Source organism: Aythya ferina (genome assembly GCF_964211825.1).
Source record: "Aythya ferina genome assembly, chromosome: 6".
Classification (NCBI taxonomy): Eukaryota; Metazoa; Chordata; class Aves; order Anseriformes; family Anatidae; genus Aythya; species Aythya ferina.
The window spans coordinates 13225130-13245488 of record NC_140303.1 but is presented as its reverse complement, the minus strand read 5'-3'; the positions used below and the strand labels follow the sequence as shown (position 1 = coordinate 13245488).

The following is a 20359-nucleotide window of genomic DNA, read 5'->3' as shown; positions in this document are numbered from 1 at the left end:
CAGCGTCCCAGCCGGAGAGGTAGGTAACACACTCAATGCAGTCAGGCAGCCAGGGAGGATGAATTATTAAACACATGGCTGGGGGGGACCTCAGCCACCATTGATGCCATGCATTTTTAATTGCAGAAAAGTATGTCGCTGTGCAGTGGGATGGCACGTGCTGCTCTGCATCTCCAGCACACTGCAGCCATGAGGGTCATCCATCCTGGGAAGAGGAGGGGACCCTGGAGCATTGCCAGGCTGCGGAGATGCTGCTGCTGCCGCGTGTCCCAGGGGTCGTATCTTCTGCCTCTTTGATCTCCCTCTGACCTTTGCTGTTACAGCTGGGAAAGCTGATCCTATTGATTTTATGTGGATTATGGTTTTCTGCAGATTGCCCAGAAACCTGCTAATTGTGCACATGGCTATTTATAGTGTCCTGGAGTGGGAGGCGGACTTTTTTGATGGTGAGGGAGGTTATCTGCACACGTGTCCATGGAGTCGAAGGGCGTCATTTAGATATAAATGTGAGCTGCTTGTGACACTTCCATATTTCCTCTTCAGTGACTGTGGGAGACATTTCAAAATGGACATTTTCTGAAATTTTCCATCTTCTTTCAGCAGAAATAACCTCTTTTTAACCCTGATCTGATATATATATATTTTCTTTTAACTTGGAAGAAGTTGTGTGTGGGAGAACTGAACAGTGACAGCTCCTTGGGGTCAGATCTGAGCCGGGCCAGGTCTGATCTCTCCCCTCACCGTGAGCAAAGAGAGAAAGGTGTCAAGAAGGTTTAGTCCTGTTCCATCACACAGCTGTGTGACTGCATTTCACTTTTTTTTTTTTTTTTTTTTTTTTTTTTTGAGCTATTACAACACAAATTCTACTCCTTCATTCTCTGGCCCTGGATGCTTCTGAGGTATTTATTCACTTCTTAGTTCCTTTACTGACTTTTCTCCTGATTAAATTAAAACAGAGCATCACTTGACTGATTTAGTCTAGCCTTGAACTCTGCAGTGGCAATAAATATTGTTTCAGCAGCATCCATCCATTGTCCTGAGCTCAGACTGCTGCTCCAGTTGTAGTGCCTTGTAAAATAAGATACTGCCTCATCACGGATGCAGCCCACTGACTTCTCAGTGAAAAGAGAGAAATAGTTTTTCCATGCATTGGGTTAAGTGTTTGCTTGCAACTGCCTGGAGCAGTCATTCAGAATATTTTAAGAGTGCCTTTCATGCTGTCTGAAATACCTGGCAGTGCACAAAGGCCTAAAGTGGGAGCAATTGACTGCAGGATAATTCTATGCCTCCTGAAAGAAAAGTAAAATGACAGCGAGTGTGACAGGGACTCATATCCACACCGTAATGTTCATTGAGACTTTTGGTGTAACTAGCCCCTTCATCCGGGTGGTGCAAGACAGCAAACCCCTGACTTGGAAATCATGAGCTCAAAAAAGATAATCAAAGTCTTCGGAGACAGGAAGCTTTGGAGATTTGTAGGGGCATGGCATTTGTCCTCAGGCAGTGACTCTTGGAGATGGATCTTGACAGGGAAAACCTGCAGGAATATCAGAGCAGTTCCCATGAACTTCAAAGGCTGGTGGTACTGGTCCTGCCTGTGCTGCTCTGATGGCTGCAGCAGTTGTAGGCTGAATGAACTTCATAACGTGACACCCTCTGAATGGTTTATAGCCAGCTGGGATCTTTCTGATTCCTGGAGGATGGCTCCTGGAGCTCCAGCGGTGTGTAAGATTTTGTCTGTATCTTCAGGGTGTTCAGACCAGCTTCTGAAATATTCAGGAGCTATTTTACAAGACTGTTTTTTTTTTTTTTTTTTTTATTATTCCCCAGTCAGATGCTTGCCTCTTGCCCCTAAATCATCTCTGAGAATTGTGTTAAATTAGCCAAGGCTCATAAAGGATTACAAAACCTTGCTGAAAGCCAGAACTGCTTGTAAAATGGAGAAGGTGTGTGAAAAGAAAAAAGGTGGGTGCGGTGAGAAAATAAAAAGAGGAATGTCTCAGCTCAGAGGAGAAAAACCTTCTTGTCTGCAGAGGTGTATGCTTAACAAGGAAAGAGAGGTATTCATTTATAATGGTGGATAAAAGGAGAAGAAGGGACATCTGATGACACTCAAAGAATGTAAATCACAAGCTAATCAGCTAAATGTTTTCTTCACCCAATTTGCCATTAGCTTGAGCAACCCAAAGCCAGGTATTATCACTGAGACTACAAGTAATGCGGAAGCCCAAAATGGGCTTTGCAGTTTCTGTCAATGGGGAATCCCCATGTTTTGAAGCAAATATACATTGAATGCGTGAGTTTTTGAAAGGGATTTGATTTGCGATTTAATCTCTGGGCTGGTGCCTAATGTCTGACTCAGACAGGGCTTCCCTTGGTACATGTCTAGAGGTGATGGTGCTGCTCAGAGTGACTTCGAGAGCACTCTCACTCAGGTGGAGCACAGCGCTTATTTAGATTGGCAATACCTTTGCTTCTCCTGGCCAGGTCACGAACGGCTGGTCATGCATGCAATCAAACAGGATGACATGCTGCAGGATTACAGGTGGTGCTGTGGCTCTTCATGTGCTGTCTTGCATGCATACTTTGACTGTTTGACTCACAAGACTATGCATCGCTAAAGAGAGTGTTTTTATAGCGAAAGATGAGTATAGGAGAATGGTATATGAGAACTGTAAAGCTGCATTTGCCAAGCTGGTGTAGAAAACATCAATTCCCTGGACCTCTATGTTTTGTTAGACATTGGAACAGGCTGCCCAGGGAAGTGGTGGAGTCACCATCCCTGGAGGTCTTTACAAGACGTTTAGATGTAGAGCTTAGGGATATGGTTTAGTGGGGACTGTTAGCGTTAGGTCAGAGGTTGGACTCGATGATCTTGAGGTCTCTTCCAACCTAGAAATTCTGTGATTCTGTGATTCTGTGACTCTATGGGGCTCTGCCATTTTACAGCTACCCTGCTACACTTATTAGATTTGTGTCTTTTGAGTAGCATGCCACCTGGGCTGTAATTAGATGAACATCTCTTCCTCAACCTCTTTAAGATGTGTTTTCCAACAGGAAGCAGGGGATAGTTTACAGTTGGAGGTGCTTTTGGTTTCTGTCTTACTAACTGCATGGCTTCCAGTTGGCTCAGTAAAGCAGGGTTCTGTGCTTGGAGGTAGGAAATGGAGCTTCAAAGGCAACCCAGGCCCATACAGGTGCTCAGAGAGGAGCCTTAGGCGCTGCTCCTTGCACTCTGGCTAAATCTACCCTGATTTTGATGCCCTCCTATGTCTGAGCAGACACACCTGGCTGCTTTGTGAGCCCTGTTGGTGTTTTATTGCCCCCTGGGAGGCTGAGATCTGCTGCATCTGCTGGTGGAGGTGTCAGATCCAGAGTGGTGAGGGGGTCCTGGGCGAGCAGCATTTCCATGACCCTGCACACAGCCCAGGAGATGTGGCAGACTGGGGCACCCCCAGCTGCTGCCGACCTGCCAGGCTTGTCTGAGAAGTCTCATCAGATCCAAGGCCCCAGGGGAATAATACCCACTAGCACTAATGCAATTAGGACAATTAAATAATATAATGTTCGTAATAATGATGGGCAATATGGAAGCAGGCCTGCAAACCACCTATGGAGATGCTTCCGTTGGAGAATAACTCTTCGAGACCAAACTTCTTTATGAGGCACTGTTTTGCCTGGCTGTTGAAAGTATATTTGTCATGTAGCACTCCTTTTATCTTAAGATCCTTCTCCTCTTTTTTTTGGGATAATGTTTTTATTATGTGTTTTAAAGAGGAGAAAAAAAAAAGTATAAATAAACCAGCTGTAATTTCTGTAGCTTGGAAGGAGCTCTTACTTGACCCTGTAGTTTAATAAAAATGCTTTCACTGATTTTTATTTTATTTTATTTTTTTATAAAGGTAGGACCTGAGCAGTGCTGCTGATCGGAATGTCTATAGCAGCTTTCAGATTTCCTTTGAGCTTCAAGCTCTCCTGAAAGCTGGTCATGCATTATTAAGGCAGGCGATTACCTTAACTGGAATGTATATGGCTGTTTCATCAGTGAAGTTGGGGATCACTCTGAGGTGCGGACAGCTTTCCCGTGGAGGTTTAGCAACCCGAAATGGTGAAGCTCTCCTTGCTTTCCCCGCCTCTTACGGGAAGTCTGCAATACCTTATAGAAACTTCTGACTGGACACAAAATCTTCAGGTTGGATGTTTTCACTTTTGTGTTTTAAAAACTTCCTCCCAGGAGCTCTGCTTGGCCCTGCATTATTTATTTTTTTTGGCTGGATACACATTTATTTCACCTTTATTTTTTATTAAAATCTATTAGGGTGTTTAGTAGTTCTATTAAAGCCCAGCAGGGTCTCCCTCTGCTTGGTGTGGAGCCCTCCTAGCTGCAGCACTGGGCTCTGGGGGTAAGACTTTAGCACAGCTTTTCCTTGCCCTCCTTGGGTAACAAGTTGCTTGTTGGAGCAGGGCTGTGACCCTTCTCACCTTCCTGATGGATAATTTCACCTGGTACCACTGGAATTAAAGGATTTGAGAGGGAACAGGGAGGATGTAACATCCCCATAGCTTTCCTGAGGGGCAGATGTAAAAAGTGGGGGTTCAGGGCTGTGAACCTCCCAGGGCTGAGCCCAGAACCCATCTCAGTCCCCCCTAAAGACACCAACCCCCCCCCTTCTGGTGGGGCAGGCATCTCTCCAGCTCTTCCAGCGAGCAAACCCAGCTGCCCAAACCTCTCGCTGGCCTGGGACAGGGGAGCATCACTGTGTCCCCAGGGTCTGGACATGCTTTGAGTACTGCTGTGGAAATAGGACATGGATACCATGCTGGCAGCAGCGAGGCTCCTGCGTGCTCCTCTTTAAGCACCCGTGTGCCTCCGCTCCAAACTCCCCAGATCACCTTCTGAATTCATAACCGAGAGAAACATCCGACTCTGCATTAAGTCAAAGCGGTCCCTTGGGTCTCATAGGTGGTGATAGGAACATCTCAGTTCCTGAGTTTATATTCTCATAAATCTTGAAGAAGGTGATTTTTCCCTTCCCTTCCCTTTTTTTTTTTTTTTTTTTTTTTTTTTTTTTTTTTTTTTTTTCCCCTCTCTCTCCCAGCTTTAATTACCAGCTGCAGGCACCGCAGTGATGAACAGCGCTGCACGGGGCGTGCTCTCCTTGCCATGGCCAGAGCACGGATCCTGCCCCGCTGGGCCCAAGCAGAGCCACAACAGCAGGCATCCTTGCAGAATCTCCAAAATCCACATCCCTACCAAGGTGTCCAATGTCTGTAGATAGACCCAACAGGGATGGCATCGTTCTCTTCTCCTCCGCACGACTAGGATGGCACCACCAGCAGCATGGGAACCAACGAGGCTCCGCAGCCTCCTTTCTGCTAAATCCCTTCACCCCCTGTGATTTTCAGCTTGGCGAGCAAATATTTCAGGCTGGCAACTTTAAAGGCAGGTCCCACAACCTGGGCATGATATCAGCCTGCCGAAGGCTCCAGTATCTGCCCTGGGACTGCCCTGGCCCTTGGCCTGCGGGCACATCACTGCTGGGAAGGCAGGCTGGTCTCCAGGCTCAGGTGAGGAACCGCCACGGCTGAAAGGCATGAATTATTGAGAGGCACTCTGCTTGTGCTGCTTTTGCTCCACGCCTCATGCGGACGGGTTGTGTTTGATCGCAGACCCATTTAGAATTAGTTTTCATGGTTTTATGTCCTTCCTATACATTAAAGCATTACGACTCTGCAGCTGACCGCTAAAACCTAAACCACCCCTAAGAAAATATACATTAAATGAAGCAAAACACAAAACCTAAGCCCACGACTTGGATAAATTAAGTACTGCAGAGTGAAACACAGCGTAAAACAATAGAAACTATTATAAATCACACCGAACCAACAAAATCAACATACCAATATCTGGTTCGCCAGCACATACTTAACTCAGATAAAAATAAACTGTTCTTGGAATGAACCCCTGCTTTGATTTATATCTCGCAGTCCAAGTACACACAAGAAGGATGTAAAATCTGCTAATATAAATACCGCTGGTCTCAGGCTTTTATCAGATGTTTTGTACCAGGAAAGAAAAGGCTCTTTTTTTTTTTTTTTCTGCTCAGGTAATTATTGTGTTCCTCTGAGCCAAACTCCCATGTTTCCTCCTTTCTCAGAGCTGTAATCCTGGGTGTGGGCCCCACACAAAATTACCCCGCTGCTCGGTGCCAGAGAACGTCTCCGAGCCGCACGCCAGCCCAGGCTCGGGTGGACGTTTCTGGGGCAAGCCCGGAATATGTGCGGGGAGGGGACGTCGGGCTTTTGGGGGAGATGCTTGGGAAATGCCTGCTGCTGGCGGGGCAGGAAGAAAGCCCGGCTCTTTCTGCAAAGCCAAGGCAGGGCCACACTGGACATCCCGCACACCATATGCATGTGATATGCCATCCATGGAGGATACACCTCGTCATCCAGGGTTCCTAGGATGCTCCCCAGCCAGGCTGGAAGCGCGGTGACCACCTACCTGTGCCAGGCACATGTCCTCCAGCTGCAGGCTCTGGTGCTTGCACCTCGCCCTCACGTAGCGCGGCAGAAATGTCGAGCTGCTGGCTCTCTGAATGCTCACTTCTCTCTCGCTTGATACTGGGCAAACAATCTGTGATTAATAATTTATTCTGCGAATTTTGCCTCTATGGCTGAAATCTAATTATCCAAGCTGTAGGCCAGCCAGGCATTGGAAACAGCAGATGAAATGAGAAGAATTCCCACCACCCCCCCTTTTTTTTTTCATTTTTTTTTCCTTCTTCTGGAGCTCCCATTTGCCCTTTTGCAGTCTCATTCTCCGCAGAGACGCAGTTGGGGCGGCGGAGCTCGGCACATTGACCTGTACTCAGACTTCATTTTTTTTTCTGCCATTTCCACAGGTCAAAACTATTTGCAAAGGCACCTCCAGAACAATTTTTACGTGTTCTTCTTCAGTGGCCAGTTCAGAGCAGAAACTGGAAACCTAGGAGAACTGATGGGAAACTGGAAACTGATGGAACTGATGGGAAACTGGAAACCTAGGAGAACTGATGGGTTAGGTCAGAGGTTGGACTCGATAATCTTGAGGTCTCTTCCAACCTAGAAAAATTCTGTGATTCTGTGGATGGAGCATGTCCATCTGTCCCTTGCTGCTTGATGGAGACAGGCATGGGTTTAAACCCAGGCACACAGCAGCTGTGGTTGTTGCTCTTCTTAAACTGGTCCTGGCTCAGTTCTGGCTGATTTCCCAAGGATGTGCACACCAGCAGTGCTCCTTACCCCCGTGTTTGAGCCATAGGATACAAGGAGGATCAGGGTTTTGATGTGGTAGAGACGCAAAGGTAGCCTGGAGCTGTTTGTGCAACAATAGTGGGTCTGCCACTCTGCCACATCAGGGATGAGAAGTGTCCATGGAGCAACCTGAGCTTCTTGAGCCTGTCTGTCAGAGCCCTCAGCTCTGCTCCTAGCTAATTCTATGGGCCCATAAAAGAGTTTAGTGTTTTATAAGGGCTTCGGTCTGGTGTAGCACTGGAAACAAAATAGGCATCATTACACAGATACCTCCTGGCATGGATAATTTGATCTGCTGGACATTGTACAAAAGGCTACAATCACCTTTCAATTCTGTATCTGGGAAATAATGCACATGCAATGCTCCAGAGACCATCCCAGTGTACCTCCACAGAGATGTGGGAATGCAAGCACTGGCCACTCTGAAAAACACCACTTGGACTTCAAATAACAAACACATGTTACATCCTTCAAAAATTTCTGGATGCCCAGGCTTGAAAACTACATTCTAAACGTTGTGCGATCAGATAAAGCACACAGCTTTGCCTTCCTCTGTCTGTTCCTCCCTTTGAAGCCTGCACCACCAGGGGCACACCCCAGTGCGCTGGGCTCGGTGGCCAGCCTTCGCCAGCAGCCAGGTGCAGGAGGGAGGTTGTGCTGCACTGTTTCGGTCTTCAGAGACACAAAAGGAGGCTCTGGCTGGCCAAGGCTATTTAAATAAGGTGGGATCAGTTCATCTCATTACTAGTGGAGCATTTGTGCGTCCCCTGCCCACTGCATTTAAGCTTTTCTGATCTCCCCCAAACGTTACCGAGGCACAGCTTTCCTCTGAAACATAAAAATCTCAGTTTTATCCCCTTCTGCAGAACACATGCATTATCGCATTTCTTTTCTTTTTGAAAGGGTGTTGGAGTATATAAGCAGGATTGCTTTCTCTTTTGCCCACTCCTATATGCTCAGTGGCATGCTGTTGGAGATGCTGGGCTCCCTGGATGCACAGCAGACGTGCAGCAAACCCCCACGGCCACGTGCTGCTTGGAGCAGGAGGACGCACGCTGCTCTGGACGAGCACCCAGCCCCACGACGGAGGCTCTTCTCTGGGCAGGGGAGCGATGTCCTCTTCGGGTCAGGTTGTACTGACATTGCCAAGGCAGAAAATTGCCTTCTGTGGCTGCTCTCATTTGCTGCCAGGCAGAACAGTTCAGCCACGCCAAGGCAGCCTGTGTAACAGAGTGAAGATACGCAGATCTCCCCTCCCAAGGCTTTAATTGCTGGAAAATATGCAGACGAGTGCTTCAGTGCTGATAGGGACTGTCCCAGAGGTGACACCGGCAGGCTGCGGTGCTGATATGTTTTGGTGATTTTTTGGTGCCTTTCCCTTTTTGGATTTATTTTGGAGGCTTGCGTTTTTCTGCCAAAAGCAGAATCCTGAAGGAAATTCAGGCTGTATCTCCCACGCTGGTGGCAAGATGCAGCTCCCTTGGGTTTGGCAGGATGGGGGGAGAGACGAGCAGAAGTGTGAAACGCTGTGGATACATGTCCAAAATAAAGAGATTGGCCATACAGTGCCCAAAGATCCTGGTTTGAACCCAAACCTCCTGCCACCGTAAAGCTATCAAGAGCCCCTTGACTGTTTTGAATCCTGTCCTGATTAGTAATGATGTTTTTAATTGAAATTTCAAGGTTCATTACTGAGCGCAGATTAATTAAATTGCAAGGAGAGATAATGAGAAATGTTCCCCTCGGACCCATAAAGGAAGACACGTGGTCTAGCGGGACTCGTGCAGCCCGACCTGCTGCCGGTTTCCCCAAAGAGCATCTTCCAGAGGCGGAGCCCGGCGTGCTGGGAGGCGCTCCCCCGCTGGCTGTGCAAGCACCAGGCACGAGCAGCACGCTTGGCTCCTTGCAGGATCAAGCCAGTGTCATCTCTGAGCCAGGCTTTCAGGTTTTACCCAGCCCCTGCTAAGGGAGAGGTTTGAAACCAGGGGGGTTTCCCCGTGGTGTCCCTGGGCTGTGGAAAGCAAAGTGAGGAGCCCGCACGGGACTCTGACCACTATTTTGCTCCAGCACTGGCTTCTCCTGGTCACCAGGTTGCACTCCCTGTCAAACTGGGCTTGGAAAATACCGCTGGGAAGGAGCTGACCACATAAACCCTCCCAGAATTTGGCCTGGGAGAGATGCCCTGCCCGTTTGTCTCCTCCAGGGGTCTCAGGTGTGGTGGGTGGGAGGTGTTTTGGCAAAACTGGGAGTGGGGTTGCATAGTCACAGGTCCTCAAGTCACCAGAGAGGTGGCCCTGCCCCTGCTCCCAGGGACTGGGATGCCTTTTGTTTTTTTTTTTTCTGCCTGCTCTGTGAAAACATCTCCTGTAGCGCTGTGTGTTCAGTGATGCTTGGGGGGCCCTGGACACAAGGACAACGTGGGACCTGGCACGAGCCACACCACGTGGCGTAATAAATCACAGCCAGGCTGGTTGCAGCCATGGGAGGAAGAAGAGGAAGAGTCAGCAAGCCTATCTGCTGCTCCAGATCAGCGAGGAGGACAGAGGGAAGCAGATTGCAGAGCAACGCGGCCTCCACGAGGTCTTTGTAACCTTCGTTTGCAACATATTTTCTGGAGAGGTCTGTGAAAATTAGAAAGCAAGGGCTTTAATTGGGCTCATATGGACCCTGGTAAAATCTCTTCTGACTGCAATATGATGAAGCAGATAAAACAGCACTGAAGATATTATTTCCTGGAAGCTTTTCTATTTCTGTCAGCTCTTACTTGCTAGCTCTCCCCTCCCTGGAGGATGAGCTCTGCTTTCATACACTAGTGGGTTTTTATTTTGGCAAAAAAAGTGTGGGTTTTGGCAGAAAAAAGAGACAGTACATCAATGAAGAGGGGAAACCATTTTTTTTTTTTTTCCAAATGCTTCAAAGCTACCAGTTAAGGGTTTCCAAAAAGCTTTGGAGTAGAGACCAAGTGGATGCTGAAGAGAAGGGAATTGGCTCATATCCTGAATGACTTTCATTATTGCTTGAAAAAGCAACAGAGATTTGTTATTGTATTTGTGTAGACCACTGTGCTGGAGACTCCCCACTGAGGCACAGGGTTATTTTGTCCAGATATTGCACATAAAGCCGAGAAACACAGACACGAATAAACCCCACTAAACACCGGGCACGCGCTGCAAGCCTGGAGAGGCCAGGGAGATTGCCTAGGCCCTGCCCTACCTGAAAGGCTCTTGCACGGGACTAATGGCCCAAAATTGTGACCAGCATTGCTGCAGATGGCTCGGTGCACCCTGGCTTTCCCCTGCCCCGTGGGGTGCAGGCAGAGTGGCAGATGCCCCCGTCCTGCTCCTGCTCTGGTGCCCCGGGGCAGCCTTTAGAATTAAAGTTCTTTCATTTCTTTTGTCCATAGAAGAGGCTTGTGCAGTATTTCAGCCAGCTCTCGTTTTACATTAATGATCTGCATGAAAAGAGGCTGCAACCTGCCCTGATCAAATTTCGAGAGGTTGTGTATTAGGGAGGGGATAATAGCACACCCTCCGCGTCAGTAAGCTGCAAGCTCCCTCTGTGAAAAGTGCTACCTGGGAGCAAATTATTGTTATCACAAATGCTTTCTCCTGCCACAAACCGTACGGATTATCCAGCCGAAAGACTGCACTGGTGATTTTTATTTGTTTCTTCTTTTCCCCAGGGGCTGATGGAGCCTTGGATACCCTGGTGGTGAGCTTGCTGGACAAACTCATGCACTGGGGACAGCAGGGGACATCGTTGTGCCCGCCAAGGAGAGCCCCCACGCTTGTCCTTGGGGAAAAGAAAAATCTAGCACCTCTCTGCCTTGTTGTGGCATGTCTCCCAGGGGTAGGAGAACACCAGGAGAAGAGGCACCAAGAGATGCTTTTGCTGCATGCTGAGCAGTGTCAGCATTCAGGGAGCAGCACCAGCCATCCATCCATCCGACACAGGGTGAGAGCGTGCAAACCTTGCTGCCAGCTCTCCGCTGCTGGCACGTGGCAGTTGCGTTTTACCCCAACCCTGCAGCCTGTGCGTGTGTTTACAAAGAGTTAGTGCAGTGCTGTGCATAACACTTAAGCTGAACGGGAGACTAAATAAAGATTAAATGGAGATGGATGTTCCCATTTGCATCAGGAGTTTTGAATCTCTCTTAGTTTCCTTTTCTAGACCGGCTGGTGGGTTAAGCCCTTGCCTCCCCAGGCCTCATGCAGCAAGGATTTGTATCCCCAAAGTTTGCTTTGTTTCCAGTAGGCCTCTTAATTACAGCAAATTAAAAATTAAGAGAGAGGACGGCGGCGAGCAGTGGGTAAGCATTGTCAACAACTGCGTGTGACGCAGGCTACGTGACCGAGCGAGTCGTGCTGGAGGTTGTATTTACACTGAAATGGAGACAGAGATAAACTTGCAAGAGGAGCAGAACCAATGTAGCTCATTTATGTATAATTAGCCCCTAAGTTTTTGGTTTTTTCTTTTTTTTTTTTTCAGTTCAGTCATTTCCCCTTGAAAGACGCTGTTTAGTCAGAACGGACACTTTTTGTGGGGAAGGACAACAGAACGAAATTCTGTTGGGAGGAAACTATTGGCAGGTCCGTGCTGGCAGAACAAACCACTGTAATTTTTCTTTTCCAGGGAGCTTGGGTTTCGCTGTCTTTAAAACCCCCTAACCTAGATGGTAATTACAAAATATTGAGAACTGGCTGAATCAAAAACGGAACGTTCTTGCTTGTCCCAGCACAGAGAGTTTGGTGGGGACATTTGGGGTATTTTATTTTCCTTGATTCAACCCAAAGTTTCGCAGAGCTCAGGGAGGAAGGATTGGGGTCCAAGACCTCTGAGCCCCCAGCCGCCACGAGGCAGCATGCAGGCTGGTCATGGATGGGGCTGCCTGCATGGGCAGGGGTTTGGGCTCTCAGCTGGGGGAAGGAATCCCCCACAGCCTGGGGTTGGGAGCCGGGGATCGCCAGGGGGAGCAAAGTGCATGGAAAAATCCCCTCCTGTCCTACCTGGCTCTTTCCAGCAAACGCCGCAAAGTGCGGGGTGAATAAATGGAGGCAGCAGAGCAATTGCCAATTAAATGCTCTTTAAAATTTAATCCAGACGTGAAGAGTAATGGGGAATTGCACTTATGGTATCTGCCTGCTGTAGCTGGGAAGGAAGGGGGCACGAGGGGTCCACGAGGGCTGGGTGCGCTCCTTTTGGGGGCTTTTTTGGAGGTGCTGTGCTCGGCTCTGTGCTGGGAGCTGTACCCTGGGTGTTTCCCTCCCAGCAGCCCGTGTTTCCATCCAGGGGCTCTGGGCAGCTGGATGTCTGCCCCTTGGTTCACCTGGGTGCTTTGGGACCTTCTGTCCCCCACAAAGCCCTGCAACAAGGGGAGCTGGGCACGGAGGGGGCTCTTTTAGGGCTGGCGACCAGACTGTGGCTATCAGAGGGCATCCCTGCCTCTCTCCCCCAAAGAAAGCCACCAGTGCCCTGAGACCAGCACCCAGGGCATTACCTCCTGCCTTGTCCCCAGCCTGGAACCAGCCACAGCCCCACGGTGCTTTGTGACATCCACCGTGCACCCGGGTGGCATTTTGAAGCGCCGAGTTTTCAGGGAGCAGCTGTGGGTATAAAAATGAAAGCAGCAGGGAGCAGGGTTATTGGTGTCAGTGGAAAACACACACCAAAGTAGGGACTGGAGCACGGATGCGCCTTCTGCTGTTGCTTTACCTCCTCCACTGCATCCCCAGCACAGCGGCATCTCCCCATCCATTTGGGGAGAAGTCCAGCCTGTGTCCCACTCCAGTGGGTTTGTGGGGACCGGAGGGGTCTTTGGCAGCACCAGTCACAGCGGTTCCAGCCCTGCTCCTTTGGGAAGCATCTTCTGAAAACAGCCAGGCGCTGTTCCTCAGGTTGCAAAATATTTCTTGCAAGTACTTCCATGCGTACTCACCTGCAGGGACAGGGCAGGTGGGGAATTTACCTTTTTCACCGTTTTTCCCCGGTGCAGTAGCAATTTTTTTTTAATCTGCACCGTTCGCAGTGTTGTTCTTCTGCCATTAGATGTCTCTGCCTGCTGCAGGGAGCTCAGGCAGGCGGTCACTGCTGGTAAACAGAGGTCACCAGGCTGGAGCTGGAGCGGTGCAGACGCTGATTCCTTGTAGCTGCCGGCTGCTTTCTTTATGAAAGCCTTTCTGTAAGGCACTGAGATCCCACAAACACCGTGCCCGTGCAGCAGTGAGCCCAGGTAGTCATTATGTGGCTTTACAGCCCCGAAGGTTACCTCCAGGTCTGTCAGATGGGGCAGGTAGCTCCGGGCTAGAGCCCAGGGGCCTGTTTGGGTTAGAAATGGCCAAATTTAGTTGTTCAGTAACAAACCACCCTGCTTCAGCGCATCACGCAGCACATCTGCACTTCCAGCACCTCCCCGTCGCATCCTACCGACAACCAGAAGGGGAGAGATGCACGAAAATATTATTTGTAAGCTATCTGTATTTTGTCAGGCACGCCGCTTGCAACGTGCCTCGGTGAGCATTTTTGGCAGAGTCCTGCTTTTGCTGGAAGGGGCTCATCTCTGTGCATTCGCAGCACGTGGAGGGGGCTCTGAATTACAAAGCCGATCCCTCCTACCCCCTTTTTGCCGAGGGAAGCTGTGCTGCATCCACTGCAGGCACAGCCTCGTCCGTAGCAGCAAGTACGATGCATATTATGAATTGCACGTACTGCCAACGCTGAGAGAAAGGGCTGTGCTCTAACAGCTCTCCAGGGGACATTGGAAACAGCACACGCCTGTCTGTAGCTGTGCATGATTTTTTCCACATTTGTAATTGCAGCCTTTTTCCCCTTTTGGTGGTTATTAATGTTGTTCGTTTCCTCAAAAATTACATCTGTTTAGATGTTAATTGAGTTAATTGTTACCATTCAGCAGCTGGAGCAGCAATTTAGCACCTGCTAATAAAGATGCTCAGTTTGAAGTTGTGTGAAAATGACCATATTATAGGATTGCTGTTGTACTGCGGTGCCAAAAGTGAGGCCGGCGAAGTTAGCGTGCTGTAACGGATGGAGAGATGTGCTGGAGGGTGGCTGCTTTGAACACAGTGTCAACTTTCAGAGTCACAGATCAGTAAACAAGCTGAGCAATCATGATACAGAGCCATTGTAGCCAGGAAAAAAAAAAAAAAAAAAAAAAAAAGAACACAGAAAATACAGGTGGCAAGTACAGAGTCAACAATAAATACGCTCTCTTTTAGAAGAAATACAGCTTATCTGTGACAGGCTAATTGGGTAGAATCAAAGGAAGAAATAAATGTAAAAATAGAAGGGCTGATGGCACATGGAAACGTGCACTTAATTTAGTGTTCTCATGCCTGGTTACATGAAGACCTTCCTATGAAGAAAATGCAGAAGGTTCATGGGGAACGAAGAGGACGGTGTGTGAGCAGAGTAGCTCTGAGATAAGCTTGATGGCAACCACAGCAAGCAGGTGATGCAAACCTGTTATGGGCTTGTGTCTCGCTCCATTTGCACACTGGCTTCACGTATTTCCCTTTCCCTGAGTTACGTGAATCGTGAATTATCACCACAGCCCTTCGAGGTGCTCTGCCTGTGCTCTGTGTCGGTGCCTGTGGCGTTGTTAGCACTGAGCCAGCTGGTCACGAGCCTCCTCCTGGCTGTCCAAGCATGGCTTTCCTGCAGCCTGATGGAGTTGTGGTGAGATTTACGGGCACTCAGAGCACGTGTCTTTTACAGGCAGCACCCGCAGTGTGGGTGAGCTCAAACTGTGAAGGCTGGTGTGTGCAGGGGTGTGCAACTGCACCCTGCTGTCTCGCACCCTGCCGAGGATCCTGTCCCCTTCCATGGCAGAAGCAGCGAGTGCTCCACGCACCCTTGCTGAGGCCAGGTGCAGGATGCCTCTGCCCATATCAGGGCTGGTGTAAATGGTTGCACCAGATGGTTTTGGAGGTCTTCTCCAACCTCAGTGATTCTAAGACCCATCTGCGGCTGCAACTGATGCGTGCTTTCTGCACAGCTAAGCCCCATAGCCTACGTGGCTGCGTTGAGCCGTGCGTTCCCTTTGGTTGTGCTGAGCTCCCCAGCAAGGCCACAAGGCCTAACGCTTTCGTAATGTCATGTTCAGCTTCCATTGCTCTTGTTTCACAAGGTGGGTGGCATCCACAAGGGTCTACAAGGAGAAGCTGTAGTGCCCAGGGAAGCACCTAGTCCCTCTCCGGCTGCATGGCCAAGTCACTGAAGGCATTTGGAGAGAGGTGGCATTTAGGGGAGAAAACCCCGAACATTTCAGGAGCATCCCCAGCTCGGGGAAGGAGCAGCCACATCTCCCTGCAGCTCTGCCTTCACCCGCTCACCCCAGCAGCTCTCTGCATGCTTGGGAGGGGAGATCAGAGCCCTTTCATGGTGTCCCAATGCTCCTCCTGCCTTTTCACTACAAAATAGTGCCCTGCCATGGGGCACGTGGGCTCTCACCCGCTGCAACACAACCAGCAACAAGCTGCAGTTTGGGGGGGACCCCTCCAAAGCCCTCTTTAGAGCAAGGAGAGGGGGAAAAAGCCTATTCCTCCAGAGGAAAGGGTATTTCGGAGCAACGGGTGAGTCAGAGCCAGCCTCCCTCCCACACAGCCTCACTATTTTGGCTCCCAGGCGCACACACGCTCGCACGGCTGCTCCGTCTCCCCTGCCGCCCCCAGCCGGGGGCATGGCGGGGCACGGTGCATGTTGGGGACCCATGTGTGACCCCACTACCATGGCCCTGGGGGTGCACGGTGCCTGTCCCCAGCACCACAGCATGGGGAGCAACTTCAGCACACGTGGACATCAGTGTGCGGGGCACTGAGTGCCATCCCCATGTTTTGGGGGGCAGAGCACACCGTGATGTCCATCACCCCCAGCTGGTGGGCATAGGGGAGCCAGAGCAGCCAAAACCATGGCTCCATCCCTCTGCAACGGGACTTCTGGTGCTAGTGGAGATGGGTTTGAGAGGGCAGAAGAGTGAACAAATCCCACCCAACCCATTGCAACCTGGAAAGGGTTAAGGAGGAACCTCAGTGCACCTAATCAAGCACCTAATTAACACCTGCTGGAGAACAGCAGCATTTAAAGGAGGGACAGGGCTGTAGCAAGGCTTTTGCAGGGAGGGCTGAAGGAGTAGGGGACTTTAGACCAACAAAGGTTCTAGGTGAGGGTGAGCTATGGTGTTATTAGGGGCTGCTAATCTTCCCAGAGGCTCCTGGAGCTACATGAACAAATTTGGTGCAAGAGATAAGAGTCTAAGGGTTTGTTTTAGGATGAGGTGAAATAGACCCCATGAAAAGATGGATTCAGCTGGAGAAGGTGGGTACAAGGATGGGAGCTTGCTGATGCTGGAAATGTGAGAGAGCTGGGGCAGGGGAGGAGATGTTTTGGGGGACACAAGCTGACCATGGCCTCACAGGGTGCAAAAGCATATGTTTACCTGTGGTTATTCACAGTGAGGTTAAATGGATAAGTGCTTTTTGCCTGCTGTCCTGGCTGCTGCCCAGGCTAGCTGCACTGGAGCTGTAACTGGGCATGATGTGGGGCATCCAGGAGAAGACAATACAGTGGCAGAGTGGGCAGAAGCCCACATTGCTGCTGCTTCTCCCACTTCACCACCCTCTGGTGGGCTCTTCTCCAGGCTGCCTTCAGCAGACACCAACAGTCAGGCACTGGAGGTAAGGTGTTGCTTGCTGTGGTCTGCAGTGAGGCAGTTCTTGCTTTCCTCCAGGAGGCAAGCTCATAACATCAATCCTGCAGCTGCAGCAGCAAACATATCCTGTGGATGCTCCTGTGTTGCTCTCAGGAGGTGAGCAGCCTTGGCTTGCAACACCTGCATTTTTCCCCTCGGAGGGAGGTGTGATGCTTCATCTCCAGGTTGGAGGAGCATTTGCTCCCCCAGTGCTCAGCATTTTCTGCCCTGCCGCTGGGTGGTGGGGTGCTAGGACTCAGCTTGCTAAGGATAAAACAGGGGAATTTAATACTCTCGAGTTGCTTGCATTCCAAAACCTGGTATGAAATCCCTGCTAATGTTTAAATAATCTGTATGTTTGAGTAAAGGATTATGAGCCAGCGGAGGAGGCAGTACTTCATTTCTCTCAGGGAAGTGCAGAAGGGAGTCCTTGGAAAAGTCAACTTGCTGAAGAGCAGAAGGGGCAACCTGGGGATGCTTCCAGCAGGCTCCAAATGAGAGCAAGAGCCAGGAGACAGCTGCTCGCAGAGGCAGGCAAAGCAATAAATAGTGAGAAATAACATTTAATTACTTCTCACTCCTACTAGTCTGTGGAAGATCTCTGATGCTTCCCTGTAGTGAGATCCTACACCTCTGATCTGTGGTGTAGAGGGACCCATGTGATGGCTGTAGTAGATTATTCATTGCTGAGGTGATAAATAAGCCTGAGTAGCAGGGATCAGAGCCTGCTGGCTGGGCTGCAACCCCTGGTAAAGCCATGGTGGGACTGCAGCATGGACGGAGCTGCCTGAATCTGGGCTCTGATAGCTGAGATGTGGCAAGTGGAAGGGTGTGCCTGAGCCCAGCTGGCTGCCAGGGATCCTGGAGAGGGTCAGTGGAAAGTATGACCCTGGTCAGCTGGGCATGAACTTTTGATGGAGGGTGGCAGGGAGTGAATGGAGAAGGAAGGGGATACCAGGGTGGCTGTTGTATAAATTTCATGGCATCATATAGGTTGGAAAAGACCTTCAACCTCACCAAGACTAACCTTAAACTGACCTGCCAAGTCCCATCACGACACCGTGTCCCTTAGGGATGTGGTCTCCACCACTTCCCTGTGCAGCCCGTTCCAATTCCTGGCCATCCTCTTCATGAAGAAATTCTCCCTGACATCCAGTCTAAACCTCTGCTGACACACTTGAGGTGCTTGAGCAGCTCAATATGCAACTCAATGTCCTCCCTGTAGTGAAGGGCCCAAATCTGAGCAGAGAATTCAAGGTGTGGTCTCGCAGTGCTGTGTACAAGGGGCAATCACTTCCCTAGTCCTGTTGGCCATGCTGTTTCTGCTGCAAGCCAGGTTTTCCTTTCTTTTGAAGGAAATGGACTAGGCGGCTGCTGAGACAAAATGCTTCGACTCTCTGTTTTGACACCTGGAAGTATTTGCCAAATTCAGCAGGGCTTTTCTACCCACCACCAACCTCCTCCTCCATCTGTCAGCCTACTCCTACCCTTCCTCGCCAGCTGATGGGTGCTGCCGTGCAGGGCAGCTCCTCTATAACCCAGATCCTCTCTGGTGCCACCTCTGTGCTCGCTTGTTTCCTAAATGGCAATTTGAGGCACACTGGGTAAACACCCTGTAACAGCTGGGTAATTAGAGGCTGTAAAAATGACTGCACAAGCCCCGCATGGCACAGCAAGAAGGACTTGCCACATGGCCTGCATCGCAGGTAGGAAGAGAGGAGTATTCACTTGCAAGGAAACGGTATTTGCCCTGTAATTACCTTGGTGCTATGTAGTAATTACTATGTAATTAAATGGTCAACAGGCACTATCTAAACAGAGTGGCCTTAAGTGACATTTCTGTCCTGAGGCTTAAAATACAGCGGAGTGGTGAAGGGGAGGAATGGAAGGGCACCGATGGCAGCGTGATGGATGTAGCAGCTCCCTGCCTCCCTTGAGCTGAAGCTGGAGTGAGAAGGAAGCATCTGACCTGCTGGTGCCAGCCTGCAGGATGAGGGAGTGCACTCAAAATGAAGGAGGTAAGCACAGCGGTGAAGCCGTGTGCTGGATCCACACAAACCTCCCCTGTCCATGCTCCCTCTGCCCACGTAGAGATGTGAACTGCAGCACATGAGCCTGGGGTGCCCTCCTTGGCTGCTGGGGAACCCCACTTCCAAACCCCATGTGCCACCAGCCCCCCAAACCTGCCCCCATTCCCTCTGGCATCTCAGGGAGCAGTTGGTCCCCACGCTGTTGTGCTGCTCGCAAGCCAGCAGCGGCTCCTTCTCCCTGCTGCTGTGCCTCTGCCGCCGTGTTCCCTGTGCTGCGACTTGTCCTCGCCTGACTCCCGTTACAACTAATTAGCACCTTGACATTTACACAGCGAGCGAGGCAGCCTTGATGTTTGCGAAAGAACAGAAGGCACATCTGTCTGCATGATCCATCTGAAGAGGAGGAACATGGCTATGCGGTGTTTATAGCAGGCAGTTGGGGGAGGAATTAATTTACAAAATTTTTTGAATGAAAACAATTCCAATAACTTAAGTGCCCTCTCCCTCCCACGTCAGCTGTTTACAAACTGTTGAGTTGAATCTGTCCCACATGTCCTTTGAACCTACCAGTAACAGAGGAAAAATTTGAAATGCATCATGAAAAACTAATTTTGAAAAAAATAAATAAAAAATCCTGCCCACGGAGTTCAAACAACTTGTCTTGCTTTAGCTTTTATACCAATCGTTATGTACTTAGACAATGTTACCAGAACCAGATTTAATTGACTCCGTTTTGCTCTTTAACCTCATTAAAGAGGAATGTAGTTGTTCCTCACTGTTGGCTGTCTCTTCCCCCTCTGCACCCACCCTGTGAAGGTGCTTTGTGCGAGGCGGTGATTCATTTTGCTGCGTGGCAGCAGACCCAGGATGTTTGAGAGCTTCCAATTGTCATGGTGATGGAGCTGGGGTCTCCCCTCCTTCCCAGCCTGGGTTGCCCTGTCCTTATTCCAAAGGGAAGCTAAGCCCTGTGCTGCAGAGCATGGAGACCTTTAAGGGGTTGAAATGCTTATTCAGCTGTACCTGGGGTGTGGAGGGAGGGGGAAAGCCCCCAGACCTATTATACTGTGATTTCAACTCCCTTGGTCCAGCACCAGTCACTCAGATGTTAATGCCCAATGGCTGGGCCAGCCACTGCTCTCGTGGGACTGTAGGAATAGCACGGCTCTGGGGATGCACGAAAATGCGTGGAGGAGCTGGCAGGTGCCTGCCTGCAGTGCTGGTGGTGCAGCAGATGAGTCCTGCGTGCCCGCCTCCGAAACTCAGGCTGCCGGAAAGCAGCAGTTTTCAGAGGTTTGCCTCAAATTCCCGATGACTTGTTCCCGCTTCTAAGCGG

General features: G+C 49.9%; 1 protein-coding gene and 1 long non-coding RNA gene across 2 annotated transcripts in view; both read left to right on the top strand.

Annotated features, from left to right (window-relative positions):
• The window catches only part of LOC311438513 (uncharacterized protein), a 35490-nt gene extending 24084 nt beyond the window's left edge, over positions 1-11406 (top strand). Inside the window, exon 4 of the transcript XR_014694152.1 lies at positions 10976-11406. The gene's annotated coding sequence lies outside the window, so the exon portion shown is untranslated. The remainder of the gene's footprint in view (positions 1-10975) is intronic.
• A 5035-nt stretch (positions 11407-16441) lies between these two features.
• Positions 16442-19676, top strand: LOC311438668. Its single transcript, XR_014694262.1, has 3 exons — positions 16442-16623; positions 18352-18702; positions 18801-19676. It is a non-coding gene; the product is annotated as an uncharacterized lncRNA (long non-coding RNA).
• The last annotated feature ends 683 nt before the right edge of the window (positions 19677-20359 follow it).